Source organism: Syngnathus acus, chromosome 9, assembly GCF_901709675.1.
Source record: "Syngnathus acus chromosome 9, fSynAcu1.2, whole genome shotgun sequence".
Classification (NCBI taxonomy): Eukaryota; Metazoa; Chordata; class Actinopteri; order Syngnathiformes; family Syngnathidae; genus Syngnathus; species Syngnathus acus.
The window spans coordinates 18,252,028-18,266,394 of NC_051094.1; the positions used below are offsets into that span (position 1 = coordinate 18,252,028).

Sequence of the window (14,367 nt, forward strand, 5' to 3'; positions counted from 1 at the left end):
CAGACTCCCATGAGCCTCAGCAAAGTGTCGTGGCAGCCCCCTGTAAACAATCACGTTTCTCAAACACTCTCCCATAAAAGTGATCGGAACCGACTAAAGACTGATTTAACACATTGGTGCTGCTTATTTATGATTCCGTTGGATATTGATCCGTAAACGTACTCGAAAACATTAACGGAACAGCCTGTTTTGAAATGAAATAGCCTTGCGGGTACAACAGCTATTCAGTGACGCCCCCTGACCACGGTTGCCGTAATGCTGGGAAGCGATGCGACCTTGTAATTTACTAGTCGTACTAAAACCTACTGAAACATTTTGGCAGAGCGCTGTGTACAACCAGTATGGATCAACAAATTCATCAATTGATCCATATATAAGGCGCTCTGCATTATAAGGCGCACTGTGGTTTTACGAGTAAATTTTACATTTTTAAGTGCTCCTAATAGTGCGGAAAATACGGTATTCATTTAATCACGGGCAACTATTGCATCTACTGCAGATCTCATCTCTGTTTGTCGTTTTTGTCATGCCTGATGTTTATACTGCCTATTTGTTTGTGTATTTAATTATTTATTCATAATATTTTGCATGTTTTACAAGTTACATAACTATTGCATATCTGCATCTCTCCCACCCTCTCTCCCTCCCTACCTACCAAACATTTGTTTAAAAGTTTCACATTGATGAGTAAATATTGAAATAAAGGGTGTGGCTGTGATGGTGAGCGAAACAAAGAACAGTATGTCAACAATGAGCAAGGTTTCAAATTTTCTTTTTCTGAAGTGTTTATTCATATCATTAATTCAAGTGCAATTGAGGGAAGCTAGCTAAATAAAACCTCTTGCTAGAAAGGTATAACAAGAAATAACATGAAAAAAAGTCGCTTCTCTAGAACCGACACCAAATAAAGAAAATGCTGTGTTTCAACTGGAAACACAAAAGGTTGGCTTATACTTGGTTAGTGTATCTGATAATGTAACATAAACCTGTGAAACATTTCCTACCCAGACCAACTTAAAATAATAATCACATACATGAACGCAATACTCCTACAACTGATTCAGTTTCGAATCATGAACTCAGTCTAGGGCAAAATTAACAGTAAACTGATTAAATTAATTTAAGATATCCTAGTAGTTATGGGGTGAATATAATGCGAGTCATTTCAGTGTCAGAAAGCATGTTGGCTGTGAAACCTATTCCATAAACTACAGCACTTGAATCACTGCATAATTGGTAGATGCATGCACAACAATGAGGTGAATTTATTGCTAACAAAGTGGATAATGCGGATTTGCAATGTTGCAGGACTTTTAACCTTGAAGGAACATGAAGGACGATAAGTCAGGAAATACGAAGGAACGTATCTTTAAAGCTGCTCTGTTCCAAGATAACAATATAGATGTTATAGAAAATAAATACCGTATTTTCCGCCCTAAAAGGCGCACCTAAAAACCTAAAATTTTCTCAAAAGCCGACAGTGCGCCTTATAGTCCAGTGCGCCTTATATATGGATCAATTGATGAATTTGTTGATCCATACTGGTTGTACACAGTGCTCTGCCAAAATGTTTCAGTACGTTTTAGTACGACTAGTAAATTACAAGGTCGCATCGCTTCCCAACATTACGGTAACTGTAGTCAGGGGGCGTCACCGAATAGCTGTTGTACCCGCGAGGCTATTTCATTTAAAAATAGGCTGCTCTGTTAATGTTTCGAGTAAATCTACGGATCGATATGGAAGGGAAACATAGGTAAGTAGTACCAATGCGTTAGATCGAACTTTAGTCAGTTCCGATCATTTTATAGGAGATTGTTTGAGAAACGCGATTGTTTACACTTTGCTGAGGCTCATGGGAGATTGCGAGCTGAGGCTCGTGGGACTTTGCGGATGGCTAATGCTATAACGATAGCTGCTATACGTACCAGGCTATTTCATGTCAAAATAGGCTGCTCTGTTAATGTTTCGAGTAAATCTACGGATCGATATGGAAGGGAAACATAGGTAAGTAGTACCAATGCGTTAGATCGAACTTTAGTCAGTTCCGATCATTTTATAGGAGATCGTTTGAGAAACGCGATTGTTTACACTTTGCTGAGGCTCATGGGAGATTGCGAGCTGAGGCTCGTGAGACTTTGCGGATGGCTAATGCTATAACGATAGCTGCTATACGTACCAGGCTATTTCATGTCAAAATAGGCTGCTCTGTTAATGTTTCGAGTAAATCTACGGATCGATATGGAAGGGAAACATAGGTAAGTAGTACCAATGCGTTAGATCGAACTTTAGTCAGTTCCGATCATTTTATAGGAGATTGTTTGAGAAACGCGATTGTTTACACTTTGCTGAGGCTCATGGGAGATTGCGAGCTGAGGCTCGAGACTTTGCGGATGGCTAATGCTATAACGATAGCTGCTATACGTACCAGGCTATTTCATGTCAAAATAGGCTGCTCTGTTAATGTTTCGAGTAGATCTACGGATCGATATGGAAGGGAAACATAGGTAAGTAGTACCAATGCGTTAGATCGAACTTTAGTCAGTTCTGATCATTTTATAGGAGATCGTTTGAGAAACGCGATTGTTTACAGAGGGCTCGTTGGTTATTGGCTAGTGGATGCATACCGCAACCCTAGTCAACCTCAGTTTGTTGCAGTATAGCTTCTATTTTATGCGCCTTATAATCCGGTGCGCCTTATATATGGACAAAGTTTTAAAATGGGCCGTTCATTGAAGGTGCGCCTCATAACCCGGTGCGCCTTTTAGGGCGGAAAATACGGTATTGTCCTCTTCCAAAATAAAGGGCTATTTCTTTGAAGCCCTTAATTTAAATGCCGGTAAACTATTTATTTCGTATTAAGCTAAGACCACAATGAATTTTTGTCCTTGAGCTGCCTAAACTCTTAGCTTAATAACAAAAACAAATACCAGAAATGCACATTATGGTCAGTGTGGATGTGCGTTAATCACTGTTGTATTCTTCAATCATCATAGTCTTCTCATTTTCCGTGACACTGGTTGTTGGGTACTGCGGGTGATTGGCTGATAGACACTCCACCGATCCTTTCTGTAGATCCTTAATGTCCTCCAGACTATCAATTTTTAGATGGACTTCTTGGTCTGTTAAGGCCTCCAGTTTTAAACTGCACAAGCACACAAAATGAATTGATGAAAAAACAAACACCACGTGTCTCACTGGACAAATGGTTTGTGATATGCTATATTTCTTAAAACAACTGTCTGGAAAGTTAGTTTACTCTGCTGCAGAGAGTACCATGGTTTTCGGAGGAACTGTTTATTTGCACGAATAATTGTGTAAGACGGGCGGAGCTAACCACACTGAAGTTAGTGGATTGGTCATTGGAGTGAGTAACTTGAATGTGTAGCTCTTTTCTTTTGTTTCTTTTGACATGTATTGAACAATATTGGAAAAAACCAAAGGGGAACGTGCTTCAATCAAAAAGGGGAATGAAGACAAAAGCGCATGACAAAGAGATTGTAGGTGTCAGCAGGAAAACAGAGTAATCTGATTAAAAAAATAAACAATTAGTTGACAATTAATTAATAAACAAATAATTAATCATTGTAAACGGTGCTCCATGTTAGGCAAACTTATCAGATGCAAACAGGAATTGACATGAAAAAGCTTTTAAAAACAGCATGCCTTCAGTCATGGAGTGGGAGCAGCAGGAAACTACCAGGTAAACACTAGCAGTAACTAACAAGTTCCCCTTAGTAGCTGATCCCATATGCCGTGATCAGTCAGTTATTTGTACATGAATATGTCCTATTACACTATAAAGTTGCCAGTAATACTTATAATAATATATGTACAGACCATACATCTTGTAGACGTGGACAAATACAGGAGGCGTTTTTCTGCAGAATTTCTAGCTCTAACCAGACTGCTTTTGCAAGGGCTTACTTATTAAATCATGGTGATTCAAAGGGTACACCTAAACCAGGCTAAAAATAGATAGAATGGGAACTGTACCTTACAGGGAACCTCTTCATTGGTATGTGCCCCACATCTTGGATAAATGTTATCTCATCTGAAAAAAATAAAACATTATCCATCAACAAACATGGTTCTTGCAATATAACAACAATGAAAAAAGTTGTTTGTTTCTGGAGAAAATTAAGTTAGATATATGTTGTATGTCAATCATCTTTTATCCGTTTTCTTTTATCAGCCACACTTTAGCAATAGAGTGAGAAACTCGGTAATCTGACAGTGACTCAGAGTCAAGTCAGACGAGGAGACAAATGATGGCTTGGACAGCTACAGTCATATGCAAAAGTTTGGGCATCCCTGATCATTTTCAAGATTTTCCTTTATAAATCATTGGTTGTTCGGATCAGCAATTTCAGTTAAATATGTATCATATAGCAGACAAACACAGTGATATTTGAGAAGAGAAATTAAGTTTATAGGATTTACAGAAAGTGTGCAATCATTACTTGAACAAAAGTAGGCAGGTGCATACATTTGGGTACCCCAACAGAAAAATCCTCCTTTTGCCTTGACCTTTTCCACTTCATTTCCTTCTTTTCTCCTTTTTCTTTCTATTTGTCCATTCGGCGATGCTGGTGCCTTCTACCGCACCTCGGCGTGTGCAGATCGCTTCGGATCGGATTTTTTTTTTTTTCCTGGGAGCCGGGCTGCGCACATCGGTCGGGACCGGCGTGACTCGACGACGGTCATCCTTCTCATCCGGCCGGTGCTGACCAGGTCCCTCGCCTTGGCCTTGCAGCCGCGACCCCTGTGGGAGGTCCGCTCCCTAGTGCTCTTCGGAACCAACGACGGTCACCGTGCCAGCCTCATGGTGACCATCTGCATGTGACCTGAGTGGGTGCCCAGGGCGCTGCTCACACGCTTGCCTGTTTTGTTATGTTTTACCGATTCACGACCACGGTCCATTGGGCGGCGTTGAACTTGACTGCCCTTACACCTGTTTATGGACCCCGTGGAGACTATTTTGTGTGTTTTGGGGTGTTCTTTGGTATTGAGGGGGGCTGGTTGGCCGCTGTCACTTTTTTCCTTTGTCTTGTTGCTTTGCTTTGGTGGCTTTTAACTTTCGCACTTATTGGCTTTTTTTGTGGCGCCGTTGTGTGGCAGCCTTATAGGAGCCTATTGAGTTGCGCTCATGTCATCTGTGTGTTTTTTATATACCCGCTCTGTGGTATAAATACTGCTGGGGCCTGAATTTCCCCACCCCCGGGGATCAATAAAGTTTCAATCAATCAATATATTTAACTGAAATTGCTGATTCGAACAACCAATGATTTATAAAGGAAAATCTTGAAAATGATCAGGGGTGCCCAAACTTTTGCATACGACTGTAGTTATGATGCATCCTGAATGTCTCCCTGTTGTGGTGTTTCTTGCATGTCCCACCAGCAGGAGGCCCCGGAGACGTTCACACTGCAGCTCAATAACAATTTGTTTTGCCTATATGTGGTCTGTATCAGATTGTTTTTATAGGCATTTTAGATAAGATTACGTTTTCGTGGATTATGGCGGCACCATATGGACAAAAAGCGGTAGTGTTTTGCGTGAAGTCGACCACATTTCGTATGAGTGCCAGCGCGCAGTGCTGTGAAATCCTGAGATCTTGCTCACCTGCAGTTGGACTGAATTACTTTTCTGTTTCCATGAGTGGTTGTATGATGGATGAATAGTACTGATATGATGACAATTATTGTGTTTCAACAATACTGTATATGGATGTTAAAACAAAAGTTTATTTTTGGTTTTGTACCATATTCCATTTACAACCCCCCTCGACCACTACTCATCAGCGACTGACGGGCTGATGAGTTTAGAGTCCCTTGACACAAACAGAGGTGTGCATTTAATTTTCCTGGGCATCCCATTTTGCTGAAGAAGGTTGGTTGAGCTTCGCTCGGCATGGCGTGCTAGTTGTCTCTTGTCGCCCGTTTGCCTTCAAATCAGCAAAATTGTAAGCAGAATCAGGACGCAGTGTGGGCCCCTGCTGTGCCGTCCAGCTCGCTTGTGTTCTTCGATCGAGGAATCAACAAAACCTTGAGCTCCAGGCGATTCTCTTAGAACGCCGGAGTGACTTGATTGAAAGATGGCGGACCGGCGGCGAAGGAGGAGGCGCGCGTCCCAAGGTAGTGACGACGATGACGACGATAAAATCGAGATTAAGATGGCCTTGAAAGACCTGGCAAAGAAAATGGACAGAATGGTGGAAAATGTAGGAAAAATAAGTGGTCTGGTTGAAGATGTGAGGAAACTAAACAAACTACTCGCGCTGAAGGACGAGAAAATTGCGAAGTTGGAAAAGAGAGTTGGCGAGTTGGAGCAATATACACGGAAAGAGGACGTGATCATCAGCGGTCTGAAAACAACACACCGCACATACTCCAACGTCACCCGAGGAGAGAACAACGAGGAGGACTTGACTGAGGGAGAAAAGCAGTCGCTGGAGGAACAGGTGATTCAGTTCTTTAACAGAAATGACATCACCATTCATAAGGAGAGTATCGCTGCCTGCCATACTCTTCCCAAAAGAAATGCACAATCAGAGCGAACCATCATTCTGAGATTTGTAAACAGAAGACACAAAACGGAGCTTTTGAAACAAGGAAGGAAACTGAAGAACACACAGGTGTATGTGAACAAACACCTTATGAAGAGGAACGCCGAGATAGGCAAACGTGCGAGGGTCCTGAAGAAATAAAAGAAAATCTATTCAACATAGACAAGAGACTGTAAAATCTGGATTCGCACAAATGGTTCACTTGGTGAGGAGGTGAGGGTAGTGCTTATCCGGGACCTCAAAGACCTGGAGAAATATGAAACTGCATAGCCGAATAGAACATCCTCTTGCTGCCCAGATTTAGAATAGAATAGAATAGATCTTTATTGTCATTGTCACACATGTACAACGAAATTTAAAAAGTGCCAACCGATCAGTGCTTTAAAAAATTAAAAAAAGAATTATTATTTTTGTAACTATCCTTCCGCCAATTGTTTTTTGGAATTACTATAAAAAAAATTCAATCCTATTGTCGCTGGACTCATCTTGGAAGTACCGTAATTTTCGGACTATAAGTCGCGTTTTTTTTCATAGTTTGGGTGGGGGGGGCGACTTATAATAAGGAGCGACTTATGTGGTTTTTTTCAAATATTTCCCCCCCCCAAAAAAAGTGAAACCGCGATAAACGAACCGCGATGTAGCAAGGGATTACTGTAATTTGAATTTCAAGTGACGTCAGCAGCGCGACGCGGCGTGGCGGTTGTTTACAAAAAGGACAAAGATTGATCACGGGATGACGAAGGGCCCCACGTACAAATGCGATTTATACTCCGGAGCGACTTATATGGTTTTTTTTACTTTTTTGGGCATTTTATGGCTGATGCGACTTGTACTCCGGAGCGACTTATAGTCCGAAAATTACGGTACTCTTTTTTTCATATTGTGGATGCATTTTTTGCACTTGAAGAGCACGGTTTGGTAGTGGGGAGTAGGTGTCTTGCCGGATTACTGGTAATTTTTCTTTTTTGGCTAGGAACGCCGACTGACTATCACAATCACACTTTCTTTCAATATCCCCCATGAACTATAACTGGACTTGTTTTTCATAAATACACCTGCAGAATTTTTATACCACCATTACGCAACTTTTTTGCTGGACTTATATTGGTTAAATTGTCTCAACTATTTGGCTGCCATTACAAATGATATGTGTGTATGCGTGTGCGGGTGCGTGTGTGTGTGGACGTGGAGCTGTGGGTGTGTATGTGCTCAAATTTGGGTGTGGGTGGATGGGAAGACGACTGTTTGCGTATACCTTAAACAATTATCATGCAGATACAGGATATAGATATAGACCCGGAAAGCAATTTCTTTGACTCTGTAACTAGCAACTGTTGTTACTACACTGAAAATCAATTCAAGGAGAAATTCAACTTAGAGCAAGATATATCAATAATACACTCCAACAGTCGGAGTTTATACGCAAACTTTGATAAGATTAAGAACTATATACATCATTACACCATGCAATTCAATATAATTGCCATTTCTGAGAGTTGGCTTAGCCACGACAAAGGGACCAATTTTGAATTATAAGGATATAATTTCAACTTTGTGAATAGGACAAATAAAAAGAGTGGAGGAGTTGCACTGTATATAGACAGTAGGTTAAAGTATAGGATTGTAGAAAGCATGACAACTGTTATTGATGACTTATGTGAATGTATTACTGTTGAAATTGATCTGGGTAAAATGAAGAATGTCATTGGTTAGCTGTGTTTATAGAACACCCAACTCTAGTATTGAAAATTTCAAAGAAGTATTTGAGGCCATGGTTTCAAACACCGAGCAGAAGGTAGCCTTTTTATGTGGGGACTATAATATAGACTTCTTTAATCCAAATAAACCACCTGCAATAGAAGATTTTATAGATGCAATGTATAGTAAAGGATTATATCCAAGCATAACCAAACCAAGCAGAATTACCACCCACTCGGCATCAGTAATAGACAATATTCTAACTAATAATATGACAAGTAATTTAGAAAGTGGATTATTAATAAACGATATCACTGACCATCTGCCGGTGTTTGTTATCCATGAATGTAAACATAGGAACTTAGACGATAGCAAAGTAAACATACAAAGGAGATTAAGAACAAATGGCACTCTGAACGCATTTAGAAATGATCTGATAGCTCAAGACTGGAGGAATGTTTATGAAATAGAGGATGTTGATGCAGCCTATAATTTATTTCTAAATACTTTTTTGACTCTATATCATAAAAACTGTCCAATTCAGCAACCAAAGAAAACTTCAAAACGACCAGATAACCCGTGGTTCACTGGGGGTGTGTTGAATGCCTGCAAAAAAAAGAATGAATTATATAAAGACTTTATTAAACACAGAACTGAGGAGAAAGAAACTAAATATAAAAGATATAAAAATAAACTAACAGAAATTCTTAGAAAATGTAAGAAAGATTATTATAGTAAACTGTTGGAACAAATAAAAATAATATAAAGAGCACATGGAATATTTTAAACTCAATTACAAGAAGAAAAAGAATAAGTGCCGGATTCGCAAATGAATTCTTTGAAAATAGTAAGATAATTAATACCGTAATTTTCCATGTATAATACGCCCCCGTGTATAATACGCACCCTAAAAATGGCATGTCGATGCTGGAAAAAAGCCTGTACCCATGTATAATACGCACCCAAATTTTGACTTACTTAAGTCCGTAAACGTAAAATTATTTCAGAAAAAAGATCATCTTTGGGAACAACCGGATGTTATTCTGCCGGTCAGTATCACTGCGCATGCGGTAGCAAACTCGATAGCGAAGAAATATGTGAGACTCTCAACGGGATCACCAATATTTGAGTGATGTTCCAGTTATTTATTATCTTTCTGTGTGTTCACAATTGTCATGGTGATCTTTCTGGTGATTTCTTAACTAGGCTGGATGTGTTTTTTTTGTTGCCGTTGATTTCTCCGACTGCCCAGAAAGGCACCACCGCGATCAGTTAGGTTAAAATGAAAAGAGAGGAAAGTGACGTGCGGACATGTGAAAAAGGCGGCTCTGTATGGGAGAGAAGTTGAAGAGGAATAAAAACACCCTTGGAAACCAAAACTTGCCCCTCGTCGTGACTCGGAGCCGCAACAAATGTTTCGGATTTGTGTAGGGTACATTGTGACAGCAAACGAGCAGGTGATCGAGCAAGCGTCTGATACGAGAGCATTGTGTTCGTATGGAGCGTGTTTGAAGTGAACAGCAGAGACGAAAGGAACAAGGCAAAGTGTTGTGAAATAAAATATTACCTGTAATACGCATTTCGTTATTTGCCGAACTACTGCTAATTAAACTGTGAATTGAAACTAAGAGGACGAAAACTCAACTCTCGCTCTTTATATAGCTGACGTGTCTTGCGCATCCGTTCTGCGCATCTGTAATGGCGGCCTCCATATGATATATGGGGTCTGCGATGGAGATTAAAAAACAAACAATATTTGACAATAACACACCATCAAGGATTGCATCATCCCATCAAACGATGTGTCGTCAATTATGAATTTTACTGACTAAGTGTGTTGGGCAGGGTGGCTGAATGCGCTGCGCGATTGACAACAAACAAGAAGAAAGGTGATTTCAAGTTTTATTTCGAGGGAGATTTTCTTCAAAAATTGTTGTACCCATGTATAATACGCACCCAAGATTTTAGGACAATAAATTAGTTAAATTTCGCGCATTATACATGGAAAAAAACGGTACTTAATTTATGAAGCAAACATTACCAATAAAAACATGGGTTTCAAATTTTCTCTTGGTGTATTCAACCAATTAGTCATGCACTACTATTTTGTAATGTCCTACAATTAAAATTTTTATTGGGGACTTTTACCAGATATGAGATTAAAATGCAATTGATTAGATTAATTAATTACAAATCCTGTAATTAGTCCACACACCCTTATACAATTGCCAGGTTTTTGTAATCTAAAAAATGAGACCAAGCAAAGACGGCCTCAACGTTGTGTGGGTTTCCTTCGGGTACTCCGGTTTCCTCCCACTTTCCAAAGACATGCATAATGGGCCAATTGAGCACTCAAAATTGTCCCTAGGTGTGAGTGTGATTGGTTGTTTGTCTGTAATTGGCTGGCAACCAGTTCAGGGTGTACTTCACCTACTGCTTAAGGTCAGTTGGGGTAGGCTAGCATGCCCGGAACATTCATAAGGAGAAGCGGTACAAATTAAAATAAATCGTTAAAAAACATCTCCAAATATGTGTGATCCTATTGTGACCCTGTCGAAGTGTTGCATCTTCAGTAGGTGAATGGGGAATTCAGTGTAAATTGCTTTGAAGGCCTTAACGTGTGGAAAGCGCTGTAAAAGTGAAAGACCATCCATCCATCCATCCATCCATCCATGCCTCCCTCCCAGGGGTCGGGTATACACAATTGAAGTCATAAATAATTTTGTTATATTATCAAAGTAAGAAATAGACCTACTGAAATCAAAATGTTAAATTAGCTTTCAAAATATAAAATGACCACGTTTGCAATCCATCCCATCTGTTTTCTACCGCTGAAATCCACGGTTGCGTCATATCAGCCAATCCCAGTTGCCCTTCGGTGTACAGAAGGATGACGCCAGGTCGGACAAAAAAAACGTGATTTTTTTATTAGACAATACGGTGCCTACAGGGTCGTGAGAGGTAAAATTCCATCCACTTTATTTAAAATTTAAGCTAGCTAGCTGGTGTGTGCCAGGCAAGCAAGAAAGATAACGAAGAGAAAAACAGATGACGATTACCGAATATTTCAGAGTGAGTGGACCGAAGAATTCGCATTTGTGGAGAGAAGAGGCTCTGCTACGTGCCTCATATGCAATGACAAAATTGCATGAATATCAAGCGCCGCTTTGAGATGCGACATGCTACATTTGCAACCAAATGCCCAGCTGGGGACAGCTGAGTATTGCTGAGTCGTGAGTCGTCGTGAGTCGTCAACCTATCGTGGTGGAGGGGTTTGCGTGCCCCTATGATCCTAGGAGCCATGTTGTCAGGCCTGGAGGGGGGGCTCAAAGTCGAGCGCCTGGTGGCCGGGCCTTCGCCCATGGGGCCCGGCCGGGCACAGCCCGAAAAGGAAACGTGGGTCCCCCTTCCCATGGGCTCACCACCTGTGGGAAGGGCCAAAGGGGTCAGGTGCAGTGTAAGCTGGGCGGCGGCCAAAGGCAGGGACCTTGGCGGTCCGATCCCCGGCTGCAGAAGCTGGCTCTTGGGACATGGAATGTCACCTCTCTGGCTGGAAAGGAGCCCGAGCTGGTGTGCGAGGCAGAAAAGTTCCGACTAGACATAGGACTTGCCTCCACACTCAGTTTGGGTTCCGGTACAAGCCCTCTCGAGAGGGGCTGGACTCTCTTCCACTCTGGAGTTGCCCACGGTGAGAGGCGTCGAGCAGGTGTGGGTATACTTATTGCTCCCCCCGGCTGGGCGCCTGCACATTGGGGTTCACCCCGGTGAACGAGAGGGTAGCCTCCCTCCGCCTTTGGGTGGGGGGATGGGTCCTGACTGTTGTTTGTGTCTATGCACCAAATGGCAGCTCAGAGTACCCACCCTTCTTGGAGTCCCTGGAGGAAGTGCTGGAGAGCACTCCTTCTGGGGACTCCATCGTTCTACTGGGTGACTTCAATGGTCACGTGGGCAATGACAGTGAGACCTGGAAGGGCGTGATTGGGAGGAACGGCCCCCCCGATCTCAACCCGAGCGGTGTTCTATTATTGGACATCTGTGCTCGACACGGATTTTCTATAATGAACACCATGTTCAAACATAAGGGTGTCCATGTGTGCACTTGGCACCAGGACACCCTAGGCCGCAGTTCGATGATCGACTTTATAGTCGTGTCAATGGATTTGCGGCCGGAACTTGTTCATGCCCCACTATTTTTTTTTTTGCAAACTGAGCCACCGTGGGCGGTTTATTCAAATTGGACTGATGATATGTCAATTTTGCAACGGTGAAATTATTGCTACAGTTACACTTAAACCAACTACAGTAACCCCTCGCAACTAAGCATTTTACCTTTTGCGAAAGCGCTACTTCACCGCTTTAAAAGTCCCGGGAGAAAGGTGTTTAAATACACGCTGTAATCGCGGAGCTGTAATATAGCTGTATTGCACACTTACAAATACACATGAGTCTATTTGTACTCCGTTTGGGTTTGAAAAATTGAATTGAGCCCAGCTTGTACCCCACCTTTTTTTAAGTATCTCTTGTATCTTTTCTTAATATACTTTTTATTCTAATCATTTTCACTCTGAGCAATGTGTGTCACTGCGGACAAGCGCGGGAAGCGCGGCAGACAGCCTGTCACGAACGAAGCAGGACAACCATGTGCAACACGGACTTCATTTAGCGAAGGTGAAAAGAGACGAAGGGATTAATAAAAGCCTATAACAGGGATGAGAATTTTCCGCGGATCCGCGGATTTCCGTGTTTTTTTCCGTCTGAAGTATCATTTTCTTGAATCGTGTAGAGCCGTTGAGAAAATTGTTTTTATATATGGGGGGGGGGGCGGCTGGTAGCAGTATTGCAACAACATCCGCCTTATTTTCGGCAGCATTTTGGCGCTACTTTCGTCATATCATTTGCCTACTCATTTGCCCAATCAGCAAAAGTTTTCGCCAGCATGGCCAAGGTTTTAGAGAAAAAAGACGAGGATCGTGCCAGCGAAATAGACAAGTCGAACGGGATCAAGAACTGCTTCAGATGGGCATGGCTCGAGAGCAGCGTCATCTTACAACTCGGAACGCAGTCCGTAACCACCTGCCTGACGGAACGTAACCGTAAACTAGATGTCCCGGGGAAGGTTTTGTGCATTCTTTGTCAAGATGTGATAAGCTATGGAGGTCGCGGCGCTAGGAACATTAAGGAGCACATCGAAACGAAAAAACACAAAGGTACGTTTTTACTTTTACAAGCATGTGGGCTTAGAAAGTAACATGTTACATGTAAGCTAAAGTTAGTCTATTATCATGATATCGTTAAAGAATGAATCTTCAATGATATATATATATATATATATATATATATATATATATATATATAAATACCGTATTTTCCGCACTATTAGGCGCACCGGATTATAAGGCGCACCTTCAATGAACGGCCCATTTTAAAACTTTGTCCATATATAAGGCGCACCGGATTATAAGGCGCATAAAATAGAAGCTATACTGCAACAAACTGAGGTTGACTAGGGTTGCGGTATGCATCCACTAGCCAATAACCAACGAGCCCTCTGTAAACAATCGCGTTTCTCAAACGATCTCCTATAAAATGATCGGAACTGACTAAAGTTCGATCTAACGCATTGGTACTACTTACCTATGTTTCCCTTCCATATCGATCCGTAGATTTACTCGAAACATTAACGGAGCAGCCTATTTTGACATGAAATAGCCTGGTGCGTATAGCAGCTATCGTTATAGCATTAGCCATCCGCAAATTCCCATGAGCCTCAGCTCGCAATCTCCCATGAGCCTCAGCAAAGTGTAAACAATCGCGTTTCTCAAACGATCTCCTATAAAATGATCGGAACTGACTAAAGTTCGATCTAACGCATTGGTACTACTTACCTATGTTTCCCTTCCATATTGATCCGTAGATTTACTCGAAACATTAACAGAGCAGCCTATTTTGACATGAAATAGCCTGGTGCGTATAGCAGCTATCGTTATAGCATTAGCCATCCGCAAATTCCCATGAGCCTCAGCTCGCAATCTCCCATGAGCCTCAGCAAAGTGTAAACAATCGCGTTTCTCAAACGATCTCCTATAAAATGATCGGAACTGACT

At 41.6% G+C, this 14,367-nt stretch overlaps 1 protein-coding gene and 1 long non-coding RNA gene across 6 annotated transcripts in view; one reads left to right on the forward strand and one right to left on the reverse strand.

Moving 5' to 3' along the window:
• rad17 (RAD17 checkpoint clamp loader component) overlaps window positions 1-14,367 on the forward strand; it is a 153,107-nt gene that overhangs the window by 45,868 nt on the left and 92,872 nt on the right. The window lies entirely within an intron of this gene.
• LOC119127557 lies at window positions 2,977-4,147 on the reverse strand. The gene is made up of 2 exons (XR_005098842.1): window positions 3,994-4,147; window positions 2,977-3,142 (listed from the first exon to the last, which is right to left on the reverse strand). It is a non-coding gene; the product is annotated as an uncharacterized LOC119127557 (long non-coding RNA).